Raw genomic sequence first — 15,661 nt, 5'->3', positions numbered from 1 at the left:
GCACTGCTCCCGCCCACCTTCCTGTCGCCCGCCCAGACGACTTTCCCATGCAACTACCACTGCTTCCCCTGCCTGAGTCACCGCCCATCGTGCCACAATCGCCACCACAGAGTGCCCTACCCTCTCTCCCAGTGCTACTGCCTCAAAGGAAGGCCCTGCCTCCCACCACCTCCCCATCCATCCAGTCCCTCATCCCTCCTCCCAGGCAACTCCTGCAAAAAAAATCTTCCAAACGACCCAGTGGCGACCTCTCCTCTACTCCATCATCCAAAAAGCCACTGCCCACCCCACCTCCCTCTGACCACGCCATGGATACCATCCCACCTCCCTCCTCTCCAGCCCCCTCCCTGTATACCTTCGTCCTAGCCAACCCTGATCCAAAATTCCTGGATGCTCGCACCCTCACCTTTGAAATCCGGAAGTACATCCCCAGTGCACCCATCACCTAACTTGTCCCTCGCAGAGACTCTGTTCTCATCAAGTCTCCCTCTCCCTCTTTCCATACTGATCTCTCCAGCGTCTTCCCCGCATCACCTTTGGGCCCCATGCATCCCACACCTCCTTCCTTACATCCTTCTCATCAGCCCCAACCGCCTCGTCAACCGCCGACCCTCACTGCCGTCATCACAAAACTCAGCCTTTTGGTCACGGAGGCTGAGGTTTTGGCAGAACAGAACGCCACCCCACCCTGGAAGTCGGCTCAGCCCGCCATATTTACAACTCCTCTGGCCCTACTTTCCTCATGTGTATGTTTACCGAGTCCGCCTCCTCCATCGACCACCTCCTCACAAAGGGAGCCCTGATTTTCAACTGCTGGCACCCTGTTGACCCATCCTGTTCCCATCCTCAATCCTACTGCAGCCAGAGCTGTCTCCAGTACAACGACCACCTCAACCAAAACTGCAAGAACCCACACACCTGCCCCCATTGTAAAACCTCCCACTTCCTTAAACAGTGTCCCAACCTCTCCTCCCCCCTTCCTGCAACACCTGCAATGAACCTCACCCCACCTATTCCTCCAAATGCAAAGCCAAACCCCCTCCCATGAACCATAAACTCACTGTCCCCATTCGCCCACCCACCCACCCTAACAATTCCCTCTGCCCTCCCCCTACAGCAGAAGACAACATCCGGTTCCTCACCATTGTCCTGCAGAACATCCACCCCTTCCAGTACCCCCACACACTCCAGCAGATTTCCCTTGCCATCCGCTCTGTTTTCCACTTAAACACCTACTCCCACAACCAGGCCCACTTTACCTTCACCCACCTCGACACCCTCGTTTAAGCCCCTCTCTCCCCTTCCCGCATCCTTCCCACCACCCCCTGGCGTGTCAACAGTATCATCTCCTCTACCTCAACATTCACTCCCTCCCTGCAAACAAATACCTCTTCATGCATACTCTCTCCCAGCACCAGGTTGACTCCTTCGTCCTTAATGAAACCTTCCTCAACCCCACCATGTTGTCTGCACCTCCCCCTATTACCTTCACTGCACTGACAATCCCCTACTCCTAGCCAAAGGCGGGGTCACTATAGGCCACCTTAAGCATTTCCCTGTCCCTCCACAACCCATCCTCGATGACCCGACTGAACACTTTCTCCTCAGCCAATTTTTTCCCTCCCTGACCATCACCTGTGCCACTATCTATATCCGCCCCGCAGCTCCTCTCCCCTTTGACTTCATTTCCCATGTTGACCGTACCTTCTGCACCTATGTGATCGTCGCTGACCTCAACATCCACAGCTGTGACCCTGCCACCCTTTGGCGGTGGCATCAGTTCCTGGCCACCCTCCATGGAGACCTTGTTTCTCTCCCACAGCACACCCGTCCTGAAAGTAGCTCCACCCCTGATGTTAACCTCGCTTCCCCCAACCTCCTTGGTCGCATTGCCATTGATGTCCTCAATCCCATTGGTAGTGACCATCTCCATGTCCTTCTCACCATCTCCTCTACCTATCCCGCCCCTGCAGCCACCCACACAGCTGCCCCTCCAAAGTCTATCCATGACTACCACTGTGCCAATTGGGATGCCTACCGGGAAACCATTGCCTTACAGGTCGAAAGCCACCCCCTCACCTTTCACCACCCTGATGACATCACACATGCCTCTTCTTTCCTTCAGAAGACCATAACTGACGCTGTGGAGGTTCATGTCCCTACCAAACTCATCCACCCTCATCGCCCAACGCTTCCTCCAGAGGCAGTCCTTCTTCTGCTTGAATCCCACAGGCTCTACCGCTCCTTCCCCTGCACCCGTGACTGGGATACTCTCACCTGCCACCGGCAATTACAGCGACACATCTGGAAACTCCTTACAGCAAAAAACTGGTGCCAGACATGCACACGTCTCAACTTCACCCTCGCTGTCAACTCCTCCAAGTACTGGTCAGCCTTCCACTGCCTTACTGGTAGCCATCCCCCCCTCCATTACCCCATCCTCAATGATGATCGACACTTTCCTGACAACCTCAGTAAGGCTAACCATTTTGTTTCCCACCTATCTGAGGTCTTCCCCATTTTGATTACTTCCTCCTCCCCACCATCCTTGACTGTACTGACACGTCTGTCCCCCCACTCGCCCCTAGCTTCCAGTACTTGGATCAGTTATACCCCTCAGACATCAACAGTCCCATCACTGCACAAGACATATCGTCCTCCACTCCAAATGCAACACTGCCCCTGGTCATGATGCGTCACCTCAAGGAATCCCCCCCTTCCTTCCTGTCTGTCCTTGCTACCCTGTACAATGTCCTCCTTTCCACTGGATTTTACCCCGATCTCTGGCAGACTTCCCGTGTCCTGCTGTTCCCCTAAACCTAACAAACTTCCCTCTGATACCTCTTCCTATCGTCCCATCTGCCTCACCTCCGTGTTCAGTAAGGTCTTCGAGGCCATCCTCTCTCACCGTATTCACCGCCACCTTAACCAGCACCACCTCCTTACCCAATGTGGTTTCCAGCCTTCCTTCTCTGCCGACGACCAGGTCCTTAACCTTACCAATCTTATTTTCCTCCAAATTAACTCCCATTGCTCTGCTGTCTTTGTTTCCCTTGATCTCCAGAACGCCTATGACCGTGTCTGGCATCCTGGGCTCCTCTTTGAACTCCAGACCTATGCTCTCCCCACCATCTTCGTCCGTCTCGTTGCTTCCTTCCTCTCCCATCGTCCCTCCTATGTGACTATCCACAATTTCAACACCCATAGTTTCTATCCCTCTGCCGGTGTGCCCAAAGGTTCTGTCCTTTCCCCTCTCCTCTATATCCTGTACACTGCTGATATGCCCAAACCTCCCCTACCTGTTCATCTTCTCTAGTTTGCTGATGACACCGCCTTCCTAGCCCTTTATCCTACCCTTCAACGGTCCCAACGTACCCTCCAAACCCACCTTGACCAATTCACCGCTTGGTGCAACCAGTGGTTCTTCCGTATCAATCCCTCCAAAACCCAGGCGATCATCATAGGCCGCACCACCCGCTCCTTCTGCCTCCATGATTTATGGCTGTCCTATCCACCTGACTCCTACCCTCAAATACCTTGGCCTCACACTTGACCGCCACCTCACCTGGACTCCTCATCTCCTTACCATCCAAAACAAAGCTCACAACCGCCTCTGCCTCCGGAAACTCCTGTCCGGCAGGACGTGGGGTCTGCATACTTCCACCATCCTTCACACCTACAAATTCTTGATCCACCCCATCCTCTGTTATGCCAGTGTAGCTCGGATTTCCACCCCTCCCCAGTTCTATAAAGTCCTCCAAATCCTCGAACGCCATGCGCTCCGCCTCGCCTTCCACATCCGCCTTCCATCCCCGACGAGCATCCTCTACGACCTCATCCCCTTCCCCTAACCAGTTGCCACGCCTTTACCATTGTGTCCCACCCTCTCTCCATCTCCACACCCTCCATCTCAACTTCCACCGTCTACCCCTCCTGGATGATCAGCTTCACCCTGACATCTACCCTTCCTACCAAATCTAACGCCATCTTCCTGCCTCCTCCTCAGGGCTCCCTCTCTTCCCCCTCCCTCCTCCTGAGCGGCTTCCCCCTCTTACTTCCCCTCCCTCTCTTATGTCCCCTTTCAGTGTCTCTGCACTCCCTCCTGCCCTGTCTTCCTTCTTCATCTCCCACCCCACATATCTCCTGCCTCTTCGTGTACCCGCTGATGCCCCTACTCTCTTCATCCCGCCGCTTCCCCTGCTGCCCCTTGCTCTCCCTCCTCCTCCGTCCTTTCTGACCTTTCCCTCGGCAGGTCCCACCTGGCAGTTTTATTCTTCGTCGTGTATGCTACAAGTGGGCTTTAAGTGTGTTGTTCTGGAGTTTTTTTAATACTGTGGCCGACTTTTAACCAGTGCATGTCCATTTAGTGTCTTCTCTGTGTTTTAAGCATCGCCAACTATGTTTTTTAACTTCCTGGTGGCTTTTTTAACTGTCCCCCATGAACGTCTCCGTGTCAGTCTAATTTTACCTCCATTTTCTCCCTTTACTCTGTTTTATGTTCCACTTTTTTATCGCCTTATGTATGTACCATTTTCTTCTTGTTTTAGTTGTCATGTCGCTCGGCTGAAGAACGGCGGATTGTGCTGCTGACAGCCCTCCCCTGCCCATATGGGGCAGGGGAATGAAATCACAATAAAGCAAAAAAAAAAGAAAAAACAAGAAAAGGTGCCCGAACCTCAGCCGAGTGCGCAGTACGTAGGAGGGTGGACCGAAGTGCGCGAGAGGCTGGTGTAGCCGACTCGGACAAGTCTGTTACAGTAATCAAATACATTGGTGACTAAGGAAAACTCACTGTACGTCGATGCTTTCAGGTCCGTTAAGCATAAACCATCAAACCGATTACGAGACTACTTATAACAGGTCGACCAAACCGCCCTCACACCGAGGTGAAATAATGCTGAGGTGGACTGATACAAGAAGGTGAAAATGAGCGCTTATTTTTGTTTTGAAAATGTTGGTTTTAGTCTATAGCCGCAGTTTGTTTATTTTGTTTCCCAGCTACCAGTTGCGGTACACACTACCATCCTCAGGCACGCCTTCTTGACCCTCACTTCCGAAAAACTGTGTCAGATTTTTGTATTCGACGCGTTACATCTACTTGGGAAGTAAACGTAACCAGTAGCAAAATAAATAAACTGCTACTGAAGACTAAAACAAAAAAATTTCAGTATTGTATTCGTCGTTGTTCGACTGACAGTGTGTGAGGAATATGTATTTTTATATGTAAATCGAGGTGGAAGGGGAAGAAAGGAAGCGGGTGGGAATGGGGTACTGATGTCAGCTGCATCGAGGCTTTATGCAGAATCAGCGGCGTCGCGTGGCAAGTGTGTGCCCTGCCGCAGGCCGCCTCAGCGCCACTCTGCGACTGCACTGAGTTATCTCCACCGCTTCTACAGAGAAGACAGACAAATACGAGAACCACGCAACACAATACCGCTGAGGAGGCAAAAACAAATGTAGAATTTGCCCTTCATAATTCTGGACACTTACAAGGCATTAATGTAGTGAAAGGAATGTACGGCCGACCTCTCCAGACTGGGTGTGCTGGGTCAGACTAGCTCGTAATAACCGTGTCACAAGTACTGATGTCGTGACGTCACAGACTTGTATAACCGCGTGAGGCGTGCAGCGACACGGCATTTTTCTACGGCAGGTGCTTTTTACGTCTGCGTATGCCTGTCAGACGCTGGTTACGCCGTGACGAGTTTTCGGCACTGCGTATGATGGAACTGTTTAACAAACCACAGAAAAACACTCGAAAAAATTAAAGAATGTTAGAAAACTGAAATATATTTAATACAAATGAAGAGAAAGGAGTAGGTAATTCTCAGAAGACGGACATGGATGTTTTGTTCAATAAAAAATGTGACACCCCATTCATGTATTACATTTTCTGCTGTGTAAGTGGCTGTAGACATCAGAATGTAGGACATTAGCTTTTACGGGAGTGACGGTCATTATCTTACCCCTAGGAGACTATAAAGTAATTCACCAAATTATTTACATCACAACTTGAGAAAACAGCATTCGAGATAGCTCGGGAATGTACAGGGTGGGGCCGCCACCGACCCCTTGTCTGGTAGCACAGTGGTCATCTGTTGTTTTTGATAACGACGATGGAGTTATTTCTTGTGAAATTGAACTTTTTGTTCAGATTTAACACGGAAGGAATGTCGAGAACATATGACATAAGAACGTCATCATCAGAAACTTAGTTCCATGCTGTAGCGGAGTTTGTGGCCCAGAGCAATTTTGCATCTCCTTAATTGCTAGCTATCTCATGCTCGAGCTACAAACTAATGATCTGAGGATAAATGTGGTTATGATGAGACTTGATGATGGATTTAGCCTTCAATATAGCTCGCCAGTTTATATGGTGGGACAAATAAAAGTGGCCCAGAGGACAGAGTTCCAGGGTACGAAGTAACACAGCAGGGTGAAGGAAATACAGTACTCACCTGTCTGTAGCAGATGTCGCGAGTGGCCACCGTCCACTTCTTGGCACTTGTGGGTCCTGGTCAGCCAGCTGCTGAACGTGGGTCGAAGCTGGACTGCTGGGATTATTGAAGTCTCATCCCAAATGCTCTGCTGCAGTCCTTGAAGACTATGAGGGTTGTTGCGACACACCCTAGACATGAGAGCTCCCCACACAAAATGATTGCACAGTGACAGATCAGGTGAAATGGCTGGCCAGCTGCGGTCGTGACCAGACTGATCTTCGCTAACAACTCTGACACACATGACTCCTAGATTTGACTGCCTGTATGGGCAGCTGCTCCATCCTGTTGAAACTAACTATAGGTGTTTACCTCCTCCGTTAGTGCTGCCAGAAATGATTTCAAAATGTTGGCAATGTAGCGCCCCGAAGTCAGACTCTGATGAAAGCAGATGGGGCCAATAACGTGGTGTGCAGACACTGCACACCTAACCCAATCGTTGTGATAATACAGCTCTGTTTTGTGGAAATTATATGGATTCTCCGCTGCACAGAATCAGTGATTCTGTGAGTTGACAAACCAGACTTCGTCAGACATAAAGAAGCCAATCACAAAACTGGAGGCACTAAGGGAACTCTGCTGGTTTTAATGCGCGAACAACAGACACTCAGTAGGGATGCATGTGCAAGCCCAGCTATATTTGTCAGCATGATCGACGTGTCATTCCAGTTTTTTGCAACAGGCGTCGGATTGATTTGATAGGACATTATAGCATTTTCTGGTGAGCTCCATTCACATTTTCTGGTGTTCGGCCATGTTTCGGAATGTTTTTTGACTTGTTCAAAACAGATACTGTCTGAGGCCAGTTGCGTGGTGTTTCTTGCTGGCACTTTGAGACCATTAAACTTCTCGACAAACAACTGATCACACCATTCCAGTGCCTTTTTGTGACGTTACTTTCCACAACGGACACCCGCTGCTCCTCTGTGAGCACCGTCGCCTCCTTTGCGCTGCTCCACTCGCACTGCGCTCTTATCTGGTCTGGATCACGTGGCCGGCATATACGTCACAGCGTGTTGTTACGGTTATGTGCACACATTCACGTCCAATCGTATCCATTCGTCCTTGCTATTTTAATTTGCCCCTGCCTGTGTATTACAGGGTTTGCTTGCATTTCACGTATGATGCTCAGACTGGAATGGAATGACGTTAACTCGCGGCCTGAGGATGATGTGAGATGCAACAGTTGGAAATTCATGTCGAGTGACTGAGAGATGGACATACGGAGACTGCAGTTTTATGTCGATTTCCTCCCCCCAGGTCCCAGTTCTGAAGGTGTCTCCCCCCACCACAGATCCAGATTTGTTAGTTGCCATACTTTTGCTAGTTCGTGGGATATTATTGACAAAATTCGTTGCGCGAGTTTTCGCGCTCCTGTTATTTTTTCTGTACACAGGTTTTTTTTGGTTAATTGTATGTTGCGAACAAATGAGATTAATTGTTATTATACTAGAACTGGATTCTTATTAAATGAACAGTTTTGTTACTGTAACTCAGTAGAATGCACAACATATCCACCTCTGCTACAGTTATCGTAAAAATGTTCTGAAATTATTTCTGTTATCAAAAATAATGAAGTTACCGTACGGAATGCTTAAAGAACCTCAAACCTTGCAGTGGATTTTTCGTCAACATTAATTATTAATCAGTGCCATGGCTAACACTAGAGCATAAGACTATCATTATTAACCGGAAAATGATTTCTCTATAACTTTTACGAGCCCATAATTTTTGCTTAGCAAGGTTTCCTTTTCAAACATGAAAGTATTTTAACTTTGATACTGTTAAAGTTTACAATATTAGCAGCCCGCGTCCGCCTGTGAAACACAACGTAAAATCTGCTGCTTTGTACTCCGATCTCGAACTGCTGTGAGAAATAATTTTAAATGCACTTTTCACATGACCGCTTCTTGCCGTATGATTGCCCTTATTATCAGATCTGAATCTGCTGCGGCGGCGGCTCGCTCCGCCGTGTCGCAGCTAGGCACCGCGGACACGACTTAAAAAGCTGAAAGTGTCGCAAATAGATGTGTAAAACACCAGGCAAGCTTTCTAATAGTACCATACGAATTCTCATTAAACAACTATATTTAAAACTCGAATAACAAGTTTACACACCATTCTTTTTACTCACCGACCAATAGCGTCCTGCTTACAATCTTGACAAATGAAAGCTACCTACGTGTTAAACATAGCGTCACCGATTCCTCCTCTCTATGTGACACCAAGAAGACGACAACGACAATATTATTCTTACACCACTACTTATAAAATGGCTGATTGTCATGAAATCTTTGAGTTTTTCTTCGTTAATTCTTTTCTGTGGCGGTTTCAGAACTCGCCGACACAGATATTATTTCGGAAATCCACTACTTAATCCTTTACAAATGCAAAATATATCATAATTATCTCTATTCTATTGTTATTCAGAGCCCACAGACGTAAACAGTGCCTGTATATACATAAATAAAATTGTAGTTGCATAGCTATAAAGCAGGTTTTACGTGGAAACGTTATGGAGTCTGATGTGAAAGATAACTTTAAAGGTAAGAGTGAATAATATGAGTTTACAGCAGATCACGTGTGGTGGTTGTGGAGGTAAAACGGAAGTTAGCAGGAGCATCCAGTCTGCTCTGCTGCCGTTCGTACATTATCAGCATTACCTCACCTTCCATACTCTGTTGCAGTGATACAGCCGACGTAATGCTCATCATGTCCCACCCTGAAGACATGCAAGACCTGATTAATATATCATGCTGTGCGGAAACGCAGGGTGAAACGAAGCCTGTTAAGGAGACGCTGAACTGTGGAGAACATAAGAAGCGTTAGCCTGCACTGACCCTGCAACACTGGTATCTACCAGCACGACAATGCGCCTCACTCATAGCCCCAGTCGCGCTGAAGTAGCTCAACCAACCTGGTTGTGAAATCTAAGAGCTAATCCAGGTTGCATGTCGTGTTCTGTTGTGGCCGAAAGTAGCCCCTGAGGCCTGTTCACGGCACCCTGATGACAGCAGTATACACCAGACCTGTTCCTACAGAACCAGCTGATTTAACCTTTGCTCAGAACGACACCCATCTACTCAGTTATTGTGTTACAGGGATCTCCTCTGCAGGGTGTTCCTCAGCTCACCTGTCGCAGACAGGCTGATATATCGGCGTTTCATGCTGGACAGAATCATAAGCCAAGATAACCAGTGGTGTTTGGTCGAGAATTTGCTAGATACAACAAGCCTGGTCTGCTGCCTTTTGGACAACTTTACTGGGATGTGTTCTTTCAGCAGGACAGCTTTTACTGACTAACTTCCTCAATCACACAGCTGCTCTAGCGCAGATGTTCCTCATATCCTGTGTTACAGGTTAATGGATCACTTTATAAATATCCTTTGTGGCCAACTGTGTAAGTAGGCTGTTTAGATTTTTGTATTGGTAATGCCACGTAGCGCTCTGTATGAAAATCACTGGCTGTGCTGTGTGCAGTCTGTGGCTAGTTTGCATTGTTGTCTGCCATTGTAGAGGGGCAGCTGGATGTTAACAGCGCATAGCGTTGTGCAGTTGGAGGTGAGCCGCCAGCAGTGGTGGATGTGGGGAGAGAGATGGCGGAGTTTTGAAATTTGCCATGAACTGCTATATATATTATTACCATTAAGGTAATTACATTGTTTGTTCTCTATTAAAATCTTTCATTTGCTAACTATCCCTAACAGTAGTTAGTGCCTTCCATAGTTTGAATCTTTTATTTAGCTGGCAGTAGTGGCGCTCGCTGTATTGCAGTAGCTTGAGCAGCGAAGATGTTTGTGAGGTAAGTGATTTGTGAAAGGTATAGGTTAATGTTAGTCAGGACCATTCTTCTGTAGGGATTATTGGAAGTCAGATTGCGTTGCGCTAAAAATATTGTGTGTTAGGTTAAGCACAGGCATCTATAATTTTTTCTAAGGGGACGTTTCATATGGCGACCCTGCCAGGATACCTAACTGGAATCTTCTGATTTTTTCTTGTAGTTTCTGTAATTAATGTAGATTTTGTTTATTGCTAGCACGTAATTGTAGAGAAAATCTTCTTTGTAGTTACAGTCTTTCATTGTTGTACAGTAAAACAGTTGTGGCATGCATGTAGATTTGCACCAAGTATTTCGCAGCTACGCTTGCAATTAACTAGATATTATTTTCAGTGCTATGTTAATGTGTTCTCCTATTTTTGCTCTTCAAATTGTGTTTTTGTGTGTTGTTGTGTGAAATATTGTGACAATAATGGCGTGTGAAAAACGTAACACTAGGTTCCAAAGTAAACTGAGAAATGACAGTGAAGACGAAAGCAGTGTGTTAACGCCACCATGTAATGAATTAACTAATATTCAAAGTAGTAATTTGGTAACTGTGCATAGGGAAATGGAGCAGGCGTGAAATAATGGTGTAGACAGTGAAACAGGTAGTGAACAGGGAAGCATTATCGATCGATCGGTCGGCAACAGCTCGCCTCAGGAATCCGAAATGACAGAACACAATATTGCAAATACTGTAGACTTAGGTTTTGGGTCCTCACCGTTTTCTCAAATGAGTCAAGACACATTTTCTGCTTGTCAAAATGTGCATGTTGCCGGTGAAAATGCACTGCCAAAAAGCATAGAGAAACAGATTCCAGACACTAATACATTATTATTGCAATTGATGCAACAAATGGAACAAAATCAGAAACAAATGGGACAAAATCTTCAAAAGTTAGACACAATGGAACAAAATCAGAGACAAACACAGCAACAGTTAGACACAATGGAACAAAATCTTCAACAGTTAGACACAATGGAACAAAAGCTTCAAAAGTTAGACTCAGTGGAACATAAGCTTGAACAAACACGTGAAGATTTAACTACTGAGTTACATAACATTGAATCGGAACGTCAAAAAGTCTGTAATGATGTAAAAACACAAATTTGTGAGCATTTTCAACCTATTTTTTCGCGGCATGAAAATGCATTACAGAATCACGAAGCAGCCATGAAAGAACTCCAAACTATTGTTCATGAAAATCACGACACCTTGCAAGCTAAAATTGACTCAGTTGCATCTACCGATTCGGTTACGCAACTCGCAGAAACTCAAGAAAACTTAAAGGACCCAGTAGATACGAATTCAACACAAATGGACACTCTGAAACTTGGTTCAGAAAAACACACTGAGGAAATAAGTACACTATCAGAGAAAGTAGCCGAACTTTCGGATCAGTTCACTAACTTATCTGCAAAGGTAGATGATGATCTGAATGACACAAGACCTGTAGCCATCACTGACACAGAAGAGTGCGAACAGATTAGGAAATTCAAACAAAATCAGGATCAAATTACTACGCAACACCAAAGAGAAATCCGGGAAGTACAAGATCAGCTGACACAGGTAATACAAGAATTACGTATTTCAGAGGCCACTCGCGCTCCAATACGGGAAGAGGAACATAGAAATACAGAACAGCCACAAAATAATAACTCAGGGCACTTCGGAAATTATGAAAGAAATTGGCAAGGTACACCGAATTTTTAGATGGAACCGCCGACACGACGAACCAATGACCGATATGCGACTTGCCGACACGATGATTTTGACTATAAGCTGTTCATTACTACACGTAAATTCAAAACGTTTAAGAATTCTGCCAACGACATTCATCCACAAGCGTGGCTCCATCAAATCTCTCATTGTTTTCCTCCCAACTGGTCATTAGAGCACAGATTAGAATTTATGTGTGGCTATTTAGAGAATGAACCAGCTGTAAGAATGCGATCGGTCATTCACGATTGTCATAGTGAAGGAGAATTTTATCATGCCTTCCTCTCAGCATATTGGTCTCAAGCTACACAAGACCGAGTAAAACATAGCATCATAATGATGAAACATTTCGAACAATCTGAATTTTCCAGTCTTGTGAAATATTTTGAAGACATGTTGCAAAAGAATCAGTACCTGTCAAACCCATACAGCCCCTCAGAACTCATACGCATTTGCTTAATCAAATTACCTGAACATTTACGACATATTATTTTAGCACGACGTTGCAAAGACGACATTGAAGCTTTTCAGGGACTGTTACAAGAACTGGAAATTGACACTGACAATCGTGGAAATCGCGGAACGCGAAAACAGGAACACAACAATTACAGGTCACATCCGTCACAATTCCGTGACGATAGAAACAATAACTGGACACGACAAGCCTATTCTTACAACGCAAATCGTGACCAAAACAGACACCACCCATATGACAACCACTGGCAGAGTAGTAATAACTACAGAGAAAGATCACACTTCCATAGTAATGAATATGACAGAGATTACCTTAGAAACAGACAATATGGGAACCAAAACAATTATTATCAAGGGGGACAGAATAACTTCAGACACAACAGTTCAGCATGCAGTTATGATTCAGGAAGAAATTCTCCACCACTTAACCGACAAGAAAGAAATTATGAAATCTACCGACGTGATGACAGACGAGAAAATCGTAACGACAGACCTGAATTGAATCAGAACTGGCGGGACTCAAACAGAGCAGGGCACTTTCGACAACGTGAATTTGAAGAAGCTAGGTGTCCCAATACCAATAACGACGCGCGCCAACAAAGGAACAGACAATGACTCGCACCGCAGGCAGCCGCGTCCGCCGGCTGGCTCAGAGAAAAATAACATAGACGCTAACCTTGGGAAAATTTTTGGCATTCCTCACCGACGTATACCGCATGATAATTCCGTTCAAGTTGAACCTCTGCGTACTAGGAAGAGTAAAGGTTTACACCTTAACTTTGTCTTTGCCATATAACTTTTCACTTTACATTGCTAGTATGCTTTGTCAGACTTAGAATCTGTTTGCGGTGTTTCTGTTTCATATCTGCACAGTTTTTCTGTATTATTCTGGAAAGTAAAACATGTTTTAGTAGTAACTTTTGTGGTATAGCTACAATAAGACAGCCTCTTTCGTAGAACAACAATACGTTACAGCACAGTACTTTCATCATCACAACAATAGGTGTAATAACTAAGATATCTATACGCAAAGCATTTCACTTTTGTTTATCATGAGGTAAGTACATTGACTTCTGCAGAACTTAGCTTTCGGAGGACAATAACTACGACACTTCCACAGAGATTATCTTACAGCAAGACGCACATTTAGCGCTACAGGACACGCATTTGAGTGATTAATTTTGTACTTAAGTCATTTATTTTTAAAGATATTTGAAGTACAATGATACAAAGGTTTTCCGTAATACATTTCATTCCATTCTTGTAATCTGTAACACCTGAGGGTATAATTACATTGATCCTCAGGGGGGTACATGCTTACTTTGTGTATCATGTGTTTGGCAAGCACAAGGAGCCCTAGCTAATATGGTATTTGCTTATACAACTTTACACATCAGTACCATATTCCTCTAACACATAAATTACATAGCTATCTGATCATTTAACTGAGAAAGACAAACTTTTTTTACTACATCAGTGACACATGTTTACGTAATTACACCGTTGGATAACTTCACACTTACGAAATTGCATTTTGTCTGTACTTTGTGAACTGTTCATATTTTTTCAGACCTATTGTGATATTATGAGAGCTTTGAATGATATGTTTGGTATGGTCACGATTTTTAAAGTATGTTTGAGGTAGATGACACTATTGAAATGAGCAGAGAATTTTTTTTAGGTTTTGAAGTTATTGGAGGAAGCTATGATGATTTTGAGATGTGATTGATCTTTTATGATGTTATTTTTACGACGACGATGTGTATTATGCTGTTGAGGTATGTTTATGATCAATAAGCTGATGTTATATGAGGAATATGATTATGCTATGTAGTTATTATGATGAAATATTGAAGACATGTTGATGAATATGAATATGTATATGTGTAATAAGGTAAGGAATAATGAGTAGTGGTTAGGGACTCTGGTTTGTGAATAAGGTTGTTGGAAACCAAGAATCGTACTTTAAGAGTTATGAAATGTATGTAAATGCGTGAATGTATCACAATGCCGACGAAAATTTTTTGGACACTGTTATATCAATAGGATTTTGTTTCTACAGATTTGTAACGCAAATTCTTGACCTGTGAAATATTTTTATATGAGACTGTCACTGTAGCGGATACTGCTGTTGTAAATATTTTCGTAAGAAAGTTAAGTGACCACCTGCACGTAATGCGTCGTGGGCACCCAGCTGTGTCAGACGCCGGGAGAACAAGTCATTAGTGAGTGCCTCATCAGAGGCACAGGTAGAAAAAAAGAAAGGGGAGGCCATTATCCTCGCTGTTGACATTTCCTTGTTGAAAGCATACTGTGGAGCTTGTAATTTATGATATTTACTGAAATGCCTAATGAAACGATGAGAAACATTTCACGGCTATTGTCTTGCTAGTTGAGAAAAATGCCATATGTCTTGCTTTATGTATTTATTTTCACATTTTGTTTAATATCAAGTTTCTAGCTGCACTGCAGCATTGGTTAAAATAAAATTTTATATATGTACTAATATAAATATTTTATGCCTACAGATCCAGTAGATAATTTTATGATCTATTCAAAAAAACGAAGGAGTATAAAAAGACGTTTCCCTTCACAGGAATTGCATACGGAATTTTCTTTTCAACTACTTGGTAATTTTTTTGGTAGAGTAAGTTTTTGTGACGCATCACTCTAGTGTTAAGATGTGATATAGGTATTAAACATGGCCATTTTTACTGTAATATTTTTTCTGCTTGAGCTATGTCATGTTTAGGTATAAGTTACTGCTGTTTGCCAGGCATAGTATTACTGAATATCACTTTGTATTACTCTGTTAAGCTAGTTTTACTACTGATTTATTTTTCTTGGTGCTGCACATTGGCGCATATTAGTTGTAATGTTGCATTTTCTCTGTTTATTTAGATTTACTGCTGCTGCCAATTTGAATTTTTTGTCATTGCTGTTTGTGTTAATTGTTTTGTGCTGCTGCATTGCCTTGTCCCTTAGTTTAGCATCTGAGCTCAGTAGATTTAAGTTAGCTTAAGAAGGGGTAGACTATATAAGAGAATGAGTTGCGATGAATTTGAAGAAATGCACTGAGAGGTTATGCGAGAAAAATACAGAAAGCATCTTGGATAGGATTTTTTTGGTGGAAGCAAAGGTTGAAATAAG

This window comes from Schistocerca serialis, chromosome 11 (genome assembly GCF_023864345.2).
Source record: "Schistocerca serialis cubense isolate TAMUIC-IGC-003099 chromosome 11, iqSchSeri2.2, whole genome shotgun sequence".
Lineage (NCBI taxonomy): Eukaryota > Metazoa > Arthropoda > Insecta > Orthoptera > Acrididae > Schistocerca > Schistocerca serialis.
The sequence above is the reverse complement of the archived record's forward strand: the minus strand, read 5'-3'. Positions refer to the sequence as shown.